Source organism: Halichoerus grypus, chromosome 10 (assembly GCF_964656455.1).
Source record: "Halichoerus grypus chromosome 10, mHalGry1.hap1.1, whole genome shotgun sequence".
NCBI lineage: Eukaryota > Metazoa > Chordata > Mammalia > Carnivora > Phocidae > Halichoerus > Halichoerus grypus.
Window position 1 is genome coordinate 113,831,865 of NC_135721.1, and position 18,502 is coordinate 113,850,366.

An 18,502-nucleotide genomic window follows, 5' to 3' on the forward strand; every position below is an offset into this window, starting at 1 on the left:
GCCCCACACGGCGCGCACGTCCCCGCAGCCCGGGCAGCGGGCTGGGGGACCGGAAGCTCGGCGGCCCCGAGGCCTCCGGATGCAGCCGTCTGGGGGGCCGTCCTGCTTCCCCCACCCTTCCTTTCCCGTGGTCCCGGCCGGGCGGGCGTCTCTTTCCCCAAGTTTCCGCATCTGGGAAATGGGAGTAATGACGGGGCCGGCCGCTTACCGGCTGGGTGACTGTGAGCAGGTTCACACTTTGAAGTACGCACTTGCTTAAGAAGGATGGTCGTGGGAGGTCAGCGCATATGTGCGTTCATGTTAGCGTTCACCAAATGGTTCAAGATTCTGAGCTCTGCTTTTCTTCGTTGGAAGAGGAGTCGGTATTTACACTGCCCTGCATGAAACCTGTCATGTCGTGTCGGGATTTCACTCATTCATTCGTTCATTCGTTCGTCCGTTCGTTCATTCGTTGCTTACAGACTAAGGTTCTTACTGAGCCCCTCCCATATGCGGTGCACTGTGCTAGGCGCTGGGGAAACAACAGCGAAGGAGACGGATTCAGTCCCTGACCTCGCAGAACTTAGAGTCTGGTGAGGGAGAGACCATCAAATTGCCACAGAGATAAATGTAAAGTTTCAGATTTGTTAGTACCGTGAGTGATACATGTTGTTATGCTCTGAGGCGCGTGTAACAGAGACGCCTAACTTAGTCTGGGGTGTGTGGATCGCTTCCCTGAGGTAGCCAGGTTTAGCCAAGGTCTGAAGGAGTTGACCCGCTGTGTGTATGCTGGTATAGAAGGAACACACAGAGGTACTGTGGCCCCAGGGAACACTGTGACACAGCGCAGGACCGGAGGGAGGCGGATGTGGATAATCCTTCTCTGGGTCTTCCTGTATGTGCTCTTGAGATATTTTAAACATGACCTCAAAGTTCTTGGACACTCTTCCCATCATCTATGTCCCCTTCCCTAGAACCTCAGGAAGAGGGATGCCTGGGTGGCTCAGTTGGTTAAGTGCCTGCCTTTGGCTCTGGTCATGATGCCACCATCGTGGGATTGAGTCCTGCGTCAGAGCCCGCTTCTCCCTCCGCCTTCCACTTCCCCTACTTGTGTGCTCTCTTTGATAAATAAGGTCTTTAAAAAAAGAAGAAGAAGAAGGAGAAGAAGAAGAAGAAGAATCATCATCTCAGGAAGCTTGTGACAGCTCTGGTATTTTTATATTATTTCGGATGCGGGCTGTAACAGAAACCAAAGTAACAGTGGCTGAAAGGAGACTGAAGTTGTTGTCTCTCTCTTAAAACAGTCCAGAGGCAGATAGGGCAGGCAGTTCGTCTTCACAGGCTGATCCTTCTACTTGTGCCTCTCCATCCCTAGGATCCTACTCTCCTGTGCATGACCCAAGTTGGCTCTCCAGAATGTTTGCATTCCCAACCAGCGGAAAGGGGGAAAGAGGGGATGTGAGGGCATATCTCCATCCCTGTAAGTGCATGACCTAGAAGTTGCATGCATCTCTTCCCCTCACATCTCATTCGCTACTACATAGTTGTGTGGCCAAATTGAGCCACACAGGAAGCTGGGATATATAGTCTTCATTCTGGATGTCCCTGTGCCCAACTAAAAATAGGGGTTCTGTGCCTACAGAAGAAGGGGAAATGGATATTAAGAGACAAAATTAGGGGCGCCTGGGTGGCTCAGTTGGTTAAGCACCGACTCTTGATCTCAGCTCAGGTCTTGATCTCAGGGTCCTGAGTTAAAGCCCTGTGTTGGGCTCCACCTACTTAAAAAAAAAGACAAAATTAAAAAGGGAGAGCTCCCCAGTGGGCAGGACTGCCACCCCACCCCATCCTGCCTCCTCCACCACCACCTGAGGAAAGTCAGACTGCAGAGTTCCTGGCCCAGCCCATCCTGTGGCTTCCCTCATTTTCATTCTGTGATCTGGTGGTTCTCTTATGGCTCTGGACTGGGCATCAGTTCAGAATATAGACGGGTGTTTGAAACAACGTCCATCCCGATCCACAGATATAAGATTTTGTTTACCTTTCCGTTGGGAGATTTGCCAAGAACCTCAGGTTTGCACCCCCTCTTCTTCACTGCTTTGGGGAATGGAAGCATGTGACTACATTTCGGCTATCAGTAGTGAGATGTAGGGCGGGCCTGAGATGAATTGGCCCCCAGGACGGATGTGCGCTCTATAACATGAGGGACACTTATTAGATATTTGTAAGACTTTTTAAGTAACTGGGAGAGTTCCTTTCCAACCTGGCTTTTTTTTTCTTTTTCATTGAAGTATAGTTGACATACAATGTTACTTGAGTTTCAGGTGTACAACATAGTGATTCGACCACATTATGCTGTGCTCACCCCAGGTGTAGCCACCCACTGGTCACCATACGACACTGTTACAGTACTGTTGTTTATATTCCCTATGCTGTAGCTGTCATCCCCATGACCTGTTCATTCCATAACTGGAAGCCTGTACCTCCCACTCCTCTTCACCCATTTTCCATTCTCCTGCTCCCCTCCCCTCTGGCAACAATCAGAATGTTCTCTGTATGGGACTATTGTCGCTGTTTTTTGTTTATTCATTTGTTTTGTTTTTTAGATTCCACAGTGAAATCATATGGTATTTGTCTTCCTCAATCTGACTTACATCACTCAGCATAATACCCTCTAGGTCCATCCATGTTGTCGCAAATGGCAAGATCTCATACTTTTTTATGGCTGAGTAATATTCCACCGTATATGTATATTGCATCTTCTTTATCCATTCATCTATTGATAGACACTTGCTTCTATATCTTGACTAGGGCATATAATGCTGCAATAAACATAAGGATACATATATATTTTCACATTAGTTTTTGGTTTTCTTTGGGTAAAAAAATACCCAGTAGTGGAATTACTGGATGGTATGGTATTTCTATTTTTAATTTTTTGAGGAACCTCCATACTGTTTTCCACAGTGGCTGCACCAATTTACATTCCCAACAAAAGCACAAGCTGGTTCCTTTTTCTCCACATTTTTGACAATACTTGTAATTTCTTGTCTTTTTTATTCTAGTCATTCTGACAGGTGTAAGATGATACCTCATTATGGTTTTATTTACAATTCCCTGATGACTACTGATATTGAGCATCTTTTCATGTGTCTATTGGATGTCTTCTTTGGAAAAATGTCTATTCATGTCATCTGCCTGTTTTTAATCAGATTTTTTTTTTGTGTGTGTTGAGTTCCAAGTTGGTTTTGGTTCTATGTTCATACATAGCCTAGTTATTAATTTTTTTTACAAAATTATTATTTATTTTCTTGTAAGACTTAATTGGTTAGCTTAAGACTAATTATTCATTGATAAAAATGTTGTGTTCAAATCTTTTATTTTTTTAATTTTTAAACAAGATTTATTTATTTATTTATTTATTTATTTATTTATTTATTTATTTTAGAGAGAGTTGGAAGGAGGGGCAGAGGGAGAGGGAGAGAGAGAGAATTTCTAGCAAACTCCCTGCTGAGCGCCAAGCCGAGCACGGGGCTTGATCCCATGACCCTGAGATCATGACCCGAGCCAAAATCAAGAATCAAATGCTTAACCAACTGAACCACCCAGGTGCCCCAGTGTTCGAATCTTTTAAAAATCAAACTTTAGCAACCAGAAGAACTTAAAACAGAAATAGTGAATGACTCTAAGAGAGGAGACAAGGAGAAAGGAAGATTAGACTTTTCATTTAATATCATTCTGAACTGATTGAATTTACTTTTACTCTCTGTGTGTATTATTTTCATGGTTTATAAAGGACACATGATGTCATTTGAGTCTCAAGTTAGAAGCATCCCTGATGACAGGGGAAGTGATTGCTTCCTTACAACTCCAAAATCTGAAAAATGGGGCTTAGATTTCTTTGGGTTTATCCTGTTTGTGTTTCATTCAGCTTCTTGAATGTGTATGTTTATATCTTTCACCACACATGGGAAGTTTTCAGCCATTAGTTTTTCAAATATTTTTTCTGCACCATTGTTTCTCCTGTTCTTCCCAGATTCTGATGACATAAACATTCATTCTTTTGGAATTGTCCCACCAGTTCCTGAAGTTCTGTTCATTTCCTCCAAATCTTTCTCTGTGTTGTTCAGATCGGATGATTTCTTTCTTTCTTTTGAGAGAAAGAGAGGGTGTGCACACACAAGCTGGAGGGAGGGGCAGAGGTAAAGGGAGAGGGAGAATCATAAATAGACTCCATGCCCAGTGTGGAGCCTGGCACGCGGCTTGATCTCATGACCCTGAGATCATGATCTGAGCTGAAATCAAGAGTAGGAAGCTTAACCAACTGAGCCACCCAGATGCCCCCAGATTGGATAATTTCTATTTTTCTATCTTCAAGATCACTGACTTGTTTCTCTGCCATCTCCATTCTGCTAGGCACCCATCCAAAGAGTTTTTAAGTTTTTGCTTATTTTATTTTTCAATTCTAAGATTTTCATTTTGTTCTTTATATGTTCTATTTATTTGCTTAAAATTTCTATCTGTCCATTTGTTTCTAGATGGCTTGCCCTTATTTGCTGGAGCATTTTTATAGTAGCTGCTTTATTTTTACTTTTTTTTTTTTAAAGATTTTATTTATTTGAGAGAAAGAGAGAGAGAGAGAGAGAGCGCGCACAAGCTGGGGGAGGGGCAGAAGGAGAAGCAGGCTCCCCACTAAGCAGGGAGCCTGACACAGGGCTTGATCCCAGGAACCCAGGATCAGGACCTGAGCCGAAGACAGATGTTTAACTGACTGAGCCACCGAGGCGCCCCTAGAGTAGCTGCTTTAAAGACTGTCAGATAGGGGGGCGCCTGGGTGGCTCAGTTGGTTAAGCAACTGCCTTCGGCTCAGGTCATGATCCTGGAGTCCCTGGATCGAGTCCCGCATCGGGCTCCCTGCTCGGCAGGGAGTCTGCTTCTCCCTCTGACCCTCCCCCTTCTCATGTACTCGCTCTCTCTCATTCTCTCTCTCTCAAATAAATAAATAAAATCTTTAAAAAAAAAAAAAATTGGGGCGCCTGGGTGGCTCAGTCGTTAAGCGTCTGCCTTCGGCTCAGGTCATGATCCCAGGGTCCTGGGATCGAGCCCCGCATTGGGCTCCCTGCTCAGCGGGAAGCCTGCTTCTCCCTCTCCCACTCCCCCTGCTTGGGTTCCCTCTCTCGCTGTGTCTCTCTCTGTCAAATAAATAAATAAAATCTTTAAAAAAAAAAAAAATAAAGACTGTCAGATAGGGGCGCCTGGGTGGCTCAGTCGTTAAGCGTCTGCCTTCGGTTCAGGTCATGATCCCAGGGTCCTGGAATCGAGCCCCACATTGGGCTCCTTGCTCAGTGGGGAATCTGCTTCTGCTTCTCCCTCTCCCTCTGCCTGCTGCTCTGCCTACCTGTGCTCTCTCTCTCTGTCAAATAAATAAATAAAATCTTTAAAAAAAAAAAAAAGACTGTCAGATAATTCCAACATCTGTGCCACCTCAACATTGGCATCTGTGGATTGTCTTCTCCCACGTGAGTTGAGATTTTCAGGTTTCTTCCTATGTCAGGTCATTTTGGAATGTATCTGGACATTCTGAATATCATAATACTCAGAGTCTTTTAAAAATCCTATGGAGAATGTTGATATTTTGTTCTAGCAGGCAATTGATCAGATTGGCTCAGGCTGTGAGTTCCAACCAGACTTCTGTGGGTTATGACTTCGAGGTCATTTCTATTTTCAAAGCCTCTCCCATGCCATTTGAATCCATCCTGTGTGTGCACCACTCAGTGATCTGTCTAGGACCTGGGGAGTAGTCAATCCTATAGTAAATTCTCAAAGTCTATGTCAACTGTTTAGTGTTTAATTTACCTATACGAAACAGGGTGTTGGGCCCAGAAGTTTATAAGCAACTTTTTAGGTTGCTCTCCTGAGCTCTTCCCTCTCTGTGATTGCCTCAATAAATTTCTGGTTTGCCAGTGCTCCTCTTTTTGGTCCTCCAATCAGAAATCTGGGAACTTATTTGCTTAATTCATACTTACATGTGGCCTCTCCGAAGGCTGTTTGGCTTCCTTACAGTGTGGTGGCTGGATTCCAATAGGGAGTGTCCCAAGACAACCAGGTGGAAGCTCTATCACAGTTTAGGACCTAATCTTGAAAGTCACATCACATTACTTATTCCATAGTTAGCCCCACCCCCACCCTAGGTTAAAGGAAAGGAAACTTAGGCCTCACTTCTCAGTGGGAGGAGGGTAAAAGTCAAATCACTGAGAAGAGTAGGTGGGATGGGAAACTTTGGTATAGCCATTTCTGGGACATACAATCCACCTCAAAGATCTCAGTGATTATTAAAATACTAAAATACCTCCAAAACAGTTACTAGACAGCAGTGCTCCCTGTCCCCTATTGCCTTTCTCCCTACTCGTCTCTGGGGCACCGCCTTCTCAGACCGCTCTGTGACCTAGCAATCGGAGAGCTGATAACCTGGCACAGCAGGGACCCCCAGGAACCTGTTCCAACCTAGGGCCAGTCTTGTGATCAGCATCATCCTGCCAGTTGTTAACTCTTTTGAGTATCACCTCTGGCACTGAGGTGCCCCACGCTAGCAGCTTCCCCAGCCTGATCTAGAAGTGTGGGGAACTTCAGGGAACTTTGTAAGCCTCACCTAAGACGTGGGGTTTTACCTTCGGGTGTGACCTTCTCCAGTACTTTTGACTTTCCCCTTATCCTAGCTAACTCTGCCTTTGGCAGGATTGTGCCCTCAGTGGGAAGCCAGAACACGGAGACTTCTACCCACCTGCCTCCCACCCTTTGTGACCCCATCCTTCTCCCATGGTGGAATCTTTTTTCCCATCTGGCAAGGCAACGGGTGGCTGACCTGAATATACGAAATGCAGTGATGGGTGTTTTGTATATAGTGGTTTATCGAACCCTCACCCCAACATCACTGTTACTAACACCCTTTTACAGAAAAGAAAGCTGAGGTGTAGTGACGTGGGGTAAGTTGTCTACACTTGGTAGACTGAAAAATGGTCTCCCAAAGAAGTCAGGTCCTAATCCCTGGGACCTGTAAATGTTACTTTACATGGGTATAGGACCTTTACAGATATGATTAAGTTGAGGATCTTGAGATGGGGAGATTATCCAGGATTATCAGGGGGCCCTAAATGCAATTGCATGTATATAAGAGGAAAGCCGAAGGAGATTTCTCTGTCTCTCTCTCCTTCTCCTTCTCCCTCTCCCCACCACCCCCCACGCCCCTGCCAAAAGAAAGTGATGTGACCACAGAGCTGAGACATTTGAAGATGCTGGCGTTAAAAACCAGAGTGATGTAGCCACAAACCAAGGAAAAAGAGATGACACCAGAAGCTGGAAGACTCAGGTAACAGTTTCTCCCCTAGAGCCCCCAGAAGGAGTGTGGTCCTGCCGACACCTCGGTGTGCCTAAGAGATACCGATTTTGGACTTCTGTCCCCCAGAACTGAGAGAGTAAATTCTGTTGTTTTAAGCCACCAAGTCTGTGGTAATTTGCCACAAGAGCCTTAGGAAACGAGTACCACATAAAACCAGAACTGTGCCCGGGTCCGTCTGGCTCAGGTAGGCAGCCCTGGATGGAAGGGAGCCTCAGGTGAGCCCAACAGCACTAAGAGTAAGCATGCGGAGCACTCACCTTCCCCACAGGGAGACCCGGGGCTGAGCAGGTGGAACAGGCAGGACGGACCCTGGCCAAACAAACAACCACAGTAGGTCTGATGCTTCCCTCCCTACCAAGAGACACAGGGCAGCCAGGCCTGGGGAAACCCCTTCCACCCTCCTGGGAGCTTGAGCAGCAGCCAGCAGGAGACCCAATAATACCAGATAAACCAAACTGACCAAAATCATATAGCAAAGGCTCTAAAAACTAAACTGTCATTGGAATCGCAGCCCACAAAAATGATCCAGGACCTGGATGTCAGACCTAAATAGGGTGCCTGCCTGCTAAAATATGCCGGAGTCCAGCTCCAGCCGGGGTGGGTCTCTCATAGGAAAGGACGGCGTCGGCGAATGAGGAGACACAGACACAGGGTCAGGGTGCAAGCATCTCCTCCTGACAGCCTCAGAGGAACTTTATTTATATGTTAGGATATTTTTGTTTTTCCAAATCTTAGATCATTTTCTGGATTACAGCCATAGCCTTCTTTCATTTTTCCTTTGTAATGATTAACATGACCTTTATTGATTTCTGCTTATTGGCTTTCGCTAAAACTAAAAAACAGTACGCAAAGAGAAAGGTGCTAGACAGAGCGTGACCGTCTTGTTATTTTGTTCTATAGAAACTAATTCTTCGTGGAATTAGTTTCATTATGATTGCTTAGATAGGCGTAACTAAGATGAGTAGTCACTTTATCATGAAACCCCAGAAATATTCCCACAATTATAAAGATTGCCATAAATAAAATGAAAAAGAATAGCAGGAGCCAGCCCAGAAATATTCCCACAATTATAAAGATTGCCATAAACAAAATGAAAGACAATAGCAGGAGCCAGCCGTGGAGTCTCCTGTTTTCAGGATCGTCCCCCATACTTGGACTTTGTCAAACAGCATGAGTAGCTTGGCTCACGCCAAAAATAAAGGGCTTAGGTAGGACCTGGCATTTCCAAACATGATAGACAAAATGCTCGGGATACAACTGAAAATCACCCATCCTAATAAGACCCAAGAAAATCACAACTCGAATGAGAAAAAAATCAACTGACTCCAGCATTGAGATGAATCTGATATTAGAATTATCCAAGGAGGTCTGAAAGCAGCCATCATAAAAATGCTTCGACAATCAATTACAAATTCCCAGGAAATGAAGGAAAAAAATAGATAATCTCAGCAATGAAATAGACATTATAAAAAAGAGCTGTAAAAAGAGCCATCAGTAAGAACTATGTTAAATTTAATATAGATACAGATGGTTACACACAGAAATATTTATGGATATGTGTATATTACAGATTAGTATACACACATATATTTCTTTGCTCTGTTGGCTGTCAGGGCCTAAAAGAAAGACATGCAAAGAGCAAGGAGCCCCCTTAGCACCCAGATCTCGGTTTCTAATACCATTCTCCAATAAAAGGAACCAGGGCTCCTTGAAGAAATACCCAGTCCAGGATTGGGGTAGGAAATATACAAGATGATCCTGGAGCATCTTGTAGTGATAGGAAGTAAGAAAGTGCTCAAAACCAACCTACTGGCCGGCTGACCGACTGACAGACTGACCAACCGACCAACCAACCAACTGACCGATCAAGGATCCTGCCAAGGAGTCTGGGAGGGGCAGGTACGTGAGAGCAGGGTCTCTGTGAGTGCTGAGGGGCCGGTGGACACTCTATGGAGGCTACTGGGAGGACAAGGGGCCAGAGCAGTGGCCATTGGCCTTGGCGGTGTGGAGATGTTGGAGGCCTTGACAGAGCAAAAAGGCAGGAGAAAAACAATTGTCACATCTGGGCTGCTCCCTCCGCACCAGGGCCAAGTGGCTCTGGCCAGGCTGGTCTCCGCTCTGCCAACCCTCCTGGGGTCTGGCCAAGTTCAGTGTAGGATTGAGCCTCACTTAAGTGTTCTGCTGACATTTCTTGTTTGTCTGGGTGTCCCCACAGTCTCGTGCTTACAGTCCCTGGGGCATGAGACCACTCCCACCCTCTTAAACCCATTAGCCGCCTTACCTGCTTCCTGCTTCCTTACCAGGCTGTCCCTTGACCCCCAGAACTGGCAACAGAGGGCGCCCAGCCAGCATGCGTGCTCTCCGAGAGGGAACAAAAACAGAGAAGCACACTTAGCCCCTGTGCTCAGTCCCACCTCCCTACCTCTGTGCAGTGAGTCCTACCTGGACAGCCTTCTCTCCCCAACTCCCACCTCTCCAAATCCCACCCGTTCTTTGAGTCCTGGCTCCAGGCCTGCTTCCTCTTTCAGGCCTTCTCTGCCTCCCACTGATCTCTGTCTGCTCTGAGAAACTTTGGGGCCGTGGGGTCATTGTGGAAAGAGTGACCACTTCTGCCTCCCTACGGGACCTAATGATGACAATCACAACCATAATAATAAGTGCTAATAATTACTGAACAGTCGCTATTAGGTTAGCTCATTTCAATTTAAAAAAATGAATCTCTACACTCAACATGGGGCTCAAACTCGAACTTGAGATCAAGAGTCTGATGCTCTACCGACTGAGCCAGCCAGGCGCCCCTAGCTCATTTCATTTTTCCAAGAGCCCACATGGTGGGCTCTATGATCAGCCCAGTTTTACAGATGGGAGGAGGACCGAGGCTCAGAAAGGTTAAGGACTGAGCCACAGAGCTCATAAATGGAGCCAGGATATAGGCCAGCTGTTAGGAGTCAATGGAATAAAGTCTGTTTCCCCGAGGATGTCGGTTCCGTGAGGGTGGAGCTCGCGTCTCTTTTCCTTGCTGCAGCCCCAGTACTCAGAACAGTACCGGGCACACCCGAGGGCCTTGCTAAATATGTGCTGAGTTGGGTGAATGAATATGGCTGGTAGTAAAAATCGTCATGAAGCAAAAAAAGCTGGTTGAAGGGGGTGGGGGGTCAGGGGAGGCCTTCAAGGAGGGGCATTTAATCAGACACCTGCATTTAGTGTGTGTGTGTGTGGTTGGGCCATGTAAAGATCTGGAAGTGTGTTCCAGGTAGACGGAAAAGCACGTGCAAAGGCGGGGAGGTGGGGCGTGCCAGGCAGGCCTGAGGACCAGCAAGGAGCCCCATGTGGGGAGAAGGGTGGGAGATGAGGGAGCAGGACAACTCATCTTACTCTCCGTGCCTCGGTTTCTTCACCTGTAAAATGGAGGAAAAATGATACACGCTTCATAAGGTTGTTTTGAGAATTACATTTATAATTCTGTCGTGGAAAGTTTTCACTCGAAGCGCTCGAAACTGTGTTTGGCAGGAAGTAAGCACTCGGTGAGTCTTAACTGTCATCCTAGAAGAGAAGTCAGGAAGGCTCGGCATTCGGTGACGTCGTTATCTTGGGTGGTGATGGTGGATCATGGAGGACAGTAACTTTTGTTGGTTTAGATGTTTCAAATCATCAGGTATAACCAGAAAAAATTACTGTTAATAGCTTTCCTTTAAAAAAAAAAATGTTTCGGGGCGCCTGGGTGGCTCAGTCGTTAAAGCGTCTGCCTTCGGCTCGGGTCATGATCCCAGGGTCCTGGGATCGAGCCCCGCATCTGGCTCCCTGCTCAGCGGGAAGCCTGCTTCTCCCCCTCCCACTCCCCCTGCTTGTGTTCCCTCTCTCGCTGTGTCTCTCTCTGTCAAATAAATAAATAAAATCTTTAAAAAAAAAAAAAGTTTCCCTGTGCAGTGTGGGCCTTCTCAGATAGCTTGAGTTTGGAAGAAGCAGGGGTGAAGGTCCTAGAGATGGAGAGACTGGAGGGGGAGGAGGAGGGGGGCACAGAGGCAAGGAAGCCCATGCTGCTGGAATTGGTGGTGGAGACTGCAGCGGTGGGCGTGGAGGGGCAGGACGTAGAGGGCGGGTAACTGTGGGCACGTGCAGGGGCAGGAGGTGGAGGAGTGGATGCTAGGGCAGTGGGGGGTAGAACAGCAGAGAGATGGTGGAGGAGAGGGGGTGCGGGCAGTCTGGCACGTGGTTAGGTGCATTGCATCTCGTGCCCCTGGGGAACAGACACCTTGTTATGGGAACCTCTGACTAAGAAGGGAGCATATTTGAGGCTCTGTAATAAGACTACATGAAGCTTCTTTGTGAAACTTCAGTTTCCTTGTGTCCACCACCTTGAGTATGGCACAGACCAGCCCCAGTGACCTTCACTGGGACCACCTGGCAGTGGCCAGTGGACTTACTGTTAACTCAGCCCGTGACCTATCTCCCCCTCAGGCTCAGGCCTTGGGGAACATCTACTCCACCCCTTCTCATTCACTGAGCTTCCTGAGCACCTGGCCCCAGAGCCCTGGCCTCCCCTCGGACCCCAAGCAGCTAGACCTGCCAGCTTCCCTCAAGGCCCCAGGGCTCTGGGGATAAAGCTTAGAGGGAACAAAGCTGTTTTTCCTGACCAGATAGGTTCCCAGTGAGTAGGATTCCTCCTGGAAGGAGCTCCAAGTTGGACTTTGCAAAATCAAAGATTCTAGATCTTTCGTCTGAACCCAGACACAGCCAAGCATTTCTTGTAATGCCATCTGTCTGGCACATCCCCCAGGCACCACAAAAGCCACGCTCCTCATACTCCCGCAGGCCTGTGCCTACTCCCAGATCTCTCTGGCTGCACCATAAGCAGCCGGCCAGAAGCGGGGCGCCCTCCTGGCTTCTCAGGCTTCCTCACTGCCCCTCTCCTCAGCCCCCTCTCCACCCCACCGTAGCTCCAGACAGGGCCCGGCTCTCTCATCTCTCACCTTGACAGTTGCAAATGCCTCCCGGCTACTTTTTCATTCTTGAAGCCTTTATTCATGGGTGACATACATACAGATAATTCAAAGTCAAAAGTGTGATCTTGATGACTTCTCACGGACTGAACACACTTGAGAAACCATCATCCGATTCAAGGACCAGTCCCCGAGAAGTCCCACTGAGCCCTTCCATTTGCTCCTTTCCCCTCTCCCGGATGGTACCCTTGATCCTGACTTCTGACACCACAGATTCGTTTTGTATCAATGGAATCAGGTGGTATGTGCTTATTTTTGTGTCTGGATTCTTTGGATGAACATTATGTCAGTGAAATTCATCAGTGTGTTTGTGCAGTGGTCCCCTGTTCGTTTGCCTTGCGGTGTGGTAGTCCACTGTGTAACTAGACACATTGATTTGTATATTCAACCATTCATGGGAACTTCAGTTGTTTCTCGTTTGGGGCTATATTGAAATGCCTCTTTTGGACATAGGCACTCATTTCACTTGGGTTTACATCTAGGAAAATTCATTTTCCAAGTTGGTCCTAGCAAGTTGCACTCCCATACAAAGCATATGTGTTGTGAATCCATCCTCTTCCCCCAGTCAGCAGGATCTTTAATAGGCATTAAAAGTGCATGATACAAAATTCTAAAGCAAAAAAAAAAAAAGGCAGTGTAAAATAATCCCCGTCCCACGCCATCCCTCAGCCCCCCAGATGCCCCAGCTCCTGGCACCCACAATTACTGTTTGGTGTGTCTTTCCAGAGTGGAGGGGTCTCTATAGATATAATCAAGTACGTATTTATAACCATTTTATTTTATATGAATGGAAGTGAAGGAAACCAGAATATGTCATCCCAAAATATGCCTCTTTGACATAGAAATTATTTTGAGCTGAAGGCAATTAAGAAGTAGCAAGCCCAGAAAAAGCTCCCTCTTTTCTGCCTCAAGGCAGGATATAAATTCTCCTTTTATTGGAGACAGATATAAATCTAGAGATGACACTGGAGGAATTTGCAAACAAACCTCCCTCCGTTCGTTCTCTCCCGTGTACTTACCTTTCCACAGTCTGCTGCCCTCAGAAGCCTTAAGTCATTTCGCTTTGTCCTGTCATTTTTCTGCAAATGTGTTGTTCTTTGTAGAAGATATTGCACTGTCTAGGTTGGAATTCTAAGCTGCTATTTTGAGTTGCTTTTCATTAGGTTTCTCCGAGTAATGTGCGCGGCGTGAATTAATACAAGTGTTTTCTCTTGTTAATCTGATTTTTGTTAGAGTCCCAGGTGAAAACCTAAGATGGGTAGCGGGGACATTTTGCCTTCCCTACAGAAGCAAACTACACAAGTCTGAAGGAGGGAGGGAACATGGTCCAGCATAGATGCTGGATGCAGGCCCCAAGTTCAAATTCTGCCTCCCCCACCTGCTGGCTGAGTGACTTGGCACAAGGAACCTACGTTCCATGTTTCTCTTTTCTTTCTCCCGAGGGGGGCTGGTGTGAGGATCACGAGTTAAGTTTCATCAAGTGCTTAGAACAGTGTCTGGCACATGGTGAGCCCTATTCCTGGAAATGACTTATCAGGTATCTTGGAGAACATCCATTTTCATGCAGGGAGAAACTCATTCTTTACAAATGGCTGCGCTGTATTTACTATGTGACTGTATCCAGAATTTACTTAACCATCTGGGTGGATGGACATTTAAAATTCATTTGGAAAGGTCTTATATTACAAAGAGTGATCCAAAGCTATTCATTCATTCATTCATTTATGTGTGCATGTCTCACTCCCAGAATGCACCACACCCTCTTGAGCTAACCGGCCTTTGTGCCTTCTGTCCTTCCTCCCACAACATTTTCCACCTACTCTCTGACCACCTGGTAGATATCTGTGCAACATCCAGTTCTCGGCTCCAAAGTCCCCTCCTTGGAGAAGGCTCCCTGGCCCCCTGACAGGCCACATCCACCTGTGACAAGCTCCCGGGGTCGGTCTCTCCCCCACCATCCTCACTGTCCTTTAGCTACCACCCTTCTCTGCAGACTGGACATGGGGTGGGACCCTGGATGAACCTGGCGGCTCACCATGAACCCTGGGGCCTTGGCTCACCATGAACCCTGGGGCCTTGCACCAAGCAGGTGTTTACCAACTCTTGTTGGCTGATGGATACCATGGGCTACATTTCTTTCACTTGTTTTAATTTTTTTTAATTTTGATTTATTTTTAAAAAAGATTTTATCTATTTATTTGACAGAGACAGAGAGAGTATAAGCAGGGGGAGCAGCGAGCAGAAAGAGAGGGAGAAGCCAAGCAGGGGGCCCGATGCGGGGCTCGATCCCAGGACCCAGAGATCATGGGAACCGAGCCGGAGGTAGGTGCTTAACCAACTGAGCCACCCAGGCGCCCCCCTCTCACTTGTTTTAATATTTAACTCTTCGAGAGGCCTGGATTTTAGAAAGTGCATTTTCTTGTGCTCAAGATCTCAGCTGCCCCTGTGAAAACAGAGGGCTCTTAGCAAGCTCACTGGTCTACCTCTTGCCCTGGCCAAGTAACACTGGATGCTCAAGTGTGAGCCTCTATGGGTTATCTCACTGAATTCTCACAGTAACCATCTGAGGAAGTTATAATCACGTCTTCCTTTAGAAATGAGGGCATTAAGGCTCAGAGAAGGGAGCAGCTGGTCCAAGGACACACAGCCAGTTAAGGGGTGGGGTGAAATTCAAATCCAGGTCCAGCTCAGGGCCCTGGGAAAATTGCCTCTTGGTTACTTCCACCTGAGCCCTTGGGGCTTCAAGGACTTAGTTTAGATAATTGTCAGGCCTTCGTGATAACTCTTATCCCCAGGAACTCCCCCCGCCCCCCCCCGCCCGACCCCACTACAGATCTCTGTCATCTGGCTGGAGAGCTGAGAGTGTTCAGAGTTCAAAGTCTCTCTCGAAATCTGGCCACCACTGGGGATTTGGGCACCTGTCTGGTCTGCCTGGAGGGGAAGCTGTCTCATTTATTGGGTTTGAGGATCATTGATAAGCCACCTGTTCAGAGCCTTCTGGGTCTCAGCTGATTGGGACCTTGACTTTCAGGTTCTTGGCTGAAAAATCAAGCCAGAAAGGAGAGACCCTGGACCCAGGGAGAGATGGTGCAAGAGTCACTCAAGCTGACCAGCCACCTTATCAGTCTGAAATCTTCTGATAAACCCTATCACCCGTGGGGAATTAGTTGTCCCAAATCTGCCCTGGAGGCTGGAGCGTGGTTTTCCAAATCAACAGTACTGGCTGATCTGGGGACACAGGAACTCAGAGGTTTGGGAAACAGTGTTACTGACAACTCGGGTCACTGGGCTAAGAGCATTAGGTGTGTTGATTCCTTTAATTCTGCAGACGAACCACTCTAAAAATGGGAAAACTGCAGAGCAGAGAGAGGGGAGTTGAGGAGAAAGGGCTTGGGCCCCAGCTTCTGGGGTCCATCTTGGTTTCATCAGTTTGCTCTCATCTCACAAGTCTGACTGGGGACTTACTCTTGTCCCTCAGTAGGGAACCAGATGCTGTCCCTGGCACTGGACCCCTCTCAGAGCCCAAAGGTCAGCCAGAGCTGCCTGCCCCACACCTTCACACATCCTTTGGGTTGGTCTCCGAAGGAAGGGAAATCTTTTTGCCTCTTTGTCAAAGAACCAACCCTCCAGCTCGAGGGTGCCCTCTTCTGAGAAGCCCTCCCTGATTTCCCCCGCCCCAGTCACCTCTGCTGCCTCTGTCCTTGGGCCTTGCCTTTTTCACAGCAATAGTTTGGTGGTCAAGGGCTGTGGCTCTGGGCAGGCAGCTGGGATTCAAACGTTGGTTCTGCCTCTTTCTCAGGGTGGGACTTCAGGTTAGTCCCTTTACCATGCTAAGACTCAGGGTCTTCCTCCATTAAATGAGCTAACCATAGTGCCTCTGGTTTCTGTCAGACTACGTGAGGTCAGGTACATGCAGGGCCTGGCACAAAGTATTGGATGCAGCTGTTATCATCAGTCGTAGCTAAAGACCTGGTCTTGACATCGAAGGTCTCAGGTGCTCAATATGGAGGGTAATTGGCCCTTAATAAACGTCCTAGTCCAGCTCAGGCAGGGCAGGGAAAGGGCGAGGGGGCATTCCCTTCACACCCTGCTCCCCCTCCCTAATACACCAGTTTTTAGCTCCACCTTCTTAGTGTCTTTGCTGGAAGCAACAGGTGCCCTTTGGGATGATGCCCCCCTGTGGCTGAATGAGAACCTGCTCTGGGGAGAAGGGAGGGGCTGCAGTTACCGAAGCACGACCATAGGGGGCATGCCGGACAGCGCAGTCGTCCCCCTTGAGCTGAGAGAGGGAAGTCTTTCTCCCAGGTTCATCCAACCAGTTATTTGTTGAGGACCTGCTATGCTCAGGGTGCACGAGTGAAGAACACAAAAGCCCTGCCTTCATGGAGCTTATCATCTAGCGGAGGGATGAAGGAAACAAACACATAGATAGAATACATAATGCACCAGAGGGAGGTCAGAGAAGGAAAATAAAGGACACAGGAATATCAGTGACGGGCAGGGGCCAGAGCTCTCCAGGCCTCAGTGAGCAGTTTCCAGCGATAAGCAGGGCAGGGGCGGGGGGCGGGGGGCCACGGGATAACGCATGAGGGCTTTGAAGGAAGCGATGGGTGTGGTGCCTGTTTGTGAACAGACTGCCAGGGCAAGGGCAGAAGCAGGGATCAGTGAGGTCAGTGCAGTTGTCGCCAGCGAGACGATGGAGGCTGGGCTGGGAGACCCCAGGGGAGGGACAATGGCTTGATCTGGGATGCACGTGCAGCTGAGCCCAGAGGACTTGCTGATGGACTGGATGTGGGGTGAGGCTCGGGGCCATGGGGGGGGCGGAGAGACAGAGAGAGAGAGGTCACAGGTGCATGAGCTGCTCAGCCGGGGAACAGGTTGGACAGCAGAAGTCAACAGCGTGGTATCTGCTCTGCTTCCCAGCCCTGGCCCGAGAAGAGTGGACCCAGCAAGAAGGCGAGGAGGCCACAGCTACCATCCGGGAACAGGAGCAAAACGCATTTAAAGAAGACCTGCCTTTACTTGGCCCTGGGAGGGAGAAGTCCTGAAGCAGTCCCCTCTGAACATGCTGGTGCAAAGCAGTGAACCCACCTTTCTGCACCAGCTGCTTTCCCCAGTGAGCTCCAAGTCAGCTTTAAGGGGCTCCTTTAAGGTGGGCATGGAAAGGGGCGCTGTTGGCCTGGAGGGCACTTTGGCAATGCCATCCAAAGCCATAGAGCTATGCCCGGCTTCCGCCCCACATGCTTGCTTCCTCCCGTGGTCACCTCCTGAGGAAGCGACCAGATGTATCCCAAACTGTACCTACAGGGTTTGGCATGGTGGAGTTTGCAAGACCAACTAAAACAATACACATGCTGCACGGTAGAGAACAGTTTAAACTGAACTTGATGAGGCATCATCATCACAGTTAACTTGTGTTTTTCACTCAGCGCTGAATTTTAAATATCGTTCCATCAGGACAGGTCCCATGTTTTGCAATATTTCCCTGGCCCATGCAATGCCAGGAGGTTCCCTTACCAACCAACCAATTTGGGGGATGACTCAAATTCCTCCCCCCAGATGAATGGAATGTCTAGTTGAGAACAACTGCCCTGAATTCAGAAGCCCCAGAAGCAGTGGTTGTAATTTTTTTAAAAACCTGTGATGGACCTTTCATCTGAGCCACCCAGGACAGAAAGCTAGGGCCCAAAACATCCTGGCCTGGCCTGGATCCAGACCAGTGTGATCTCTGGCTCGGTGGCTGGCAATCCCTCTGACCTGGGGCTAGACATCCAGTCCGTCTGAACTGCGGTGGGTGCGGCAGTTAGATCAGGGCCTCACCCACCTCCCCGGGCTAGGTGGGAACGTGGAGAGCCCTTTGTGAATTCTTCCAGATGATGCAGGTTCTAAGTGGTGTTTTTATGCTCTCTCTGGGTGTGTACTAATTAACGTAAGCAGAGCGTACGCACACAGGGCCGGGGGCTGGGGTGTATACAGCTACAAGGCACAGCGGTGAAGGGCACGAGCCTTGGAAGCAGACAGACAGTACCGTGCCACTTACCAGCTGTGACCTGGGCTTTAGGTTTTGCACTGTAGTAACTACTGTTATTACAGTCCTTCAGAACAACCCATTAAAAAGTACAAAACTCTG

General features: G+C 48.1%; 1 long non-coding RNA gene across 1 annotated transcript; it reads left to right on the forward strand.

Moving 5' to 3' along the window:
* Window positions 1–11: 11 nt before the first annotated feature.
* Window positions 12–18,500, forward strand: LOC118555968 (uncharacterized). The gene is made up of 4 exons (XR_004927237.2): window positions 12–362; window positions 7,231–7,342; window positions 14,578–14,694; window positions 17,296–18,500. It is a non-coding gene; the product is annotated as an uncharacterized LOC118555968 (long non-coding RNA).
* The last annotated feature ends 2 nt before the right edge of the window (window positions 18,501–18,502 follow it).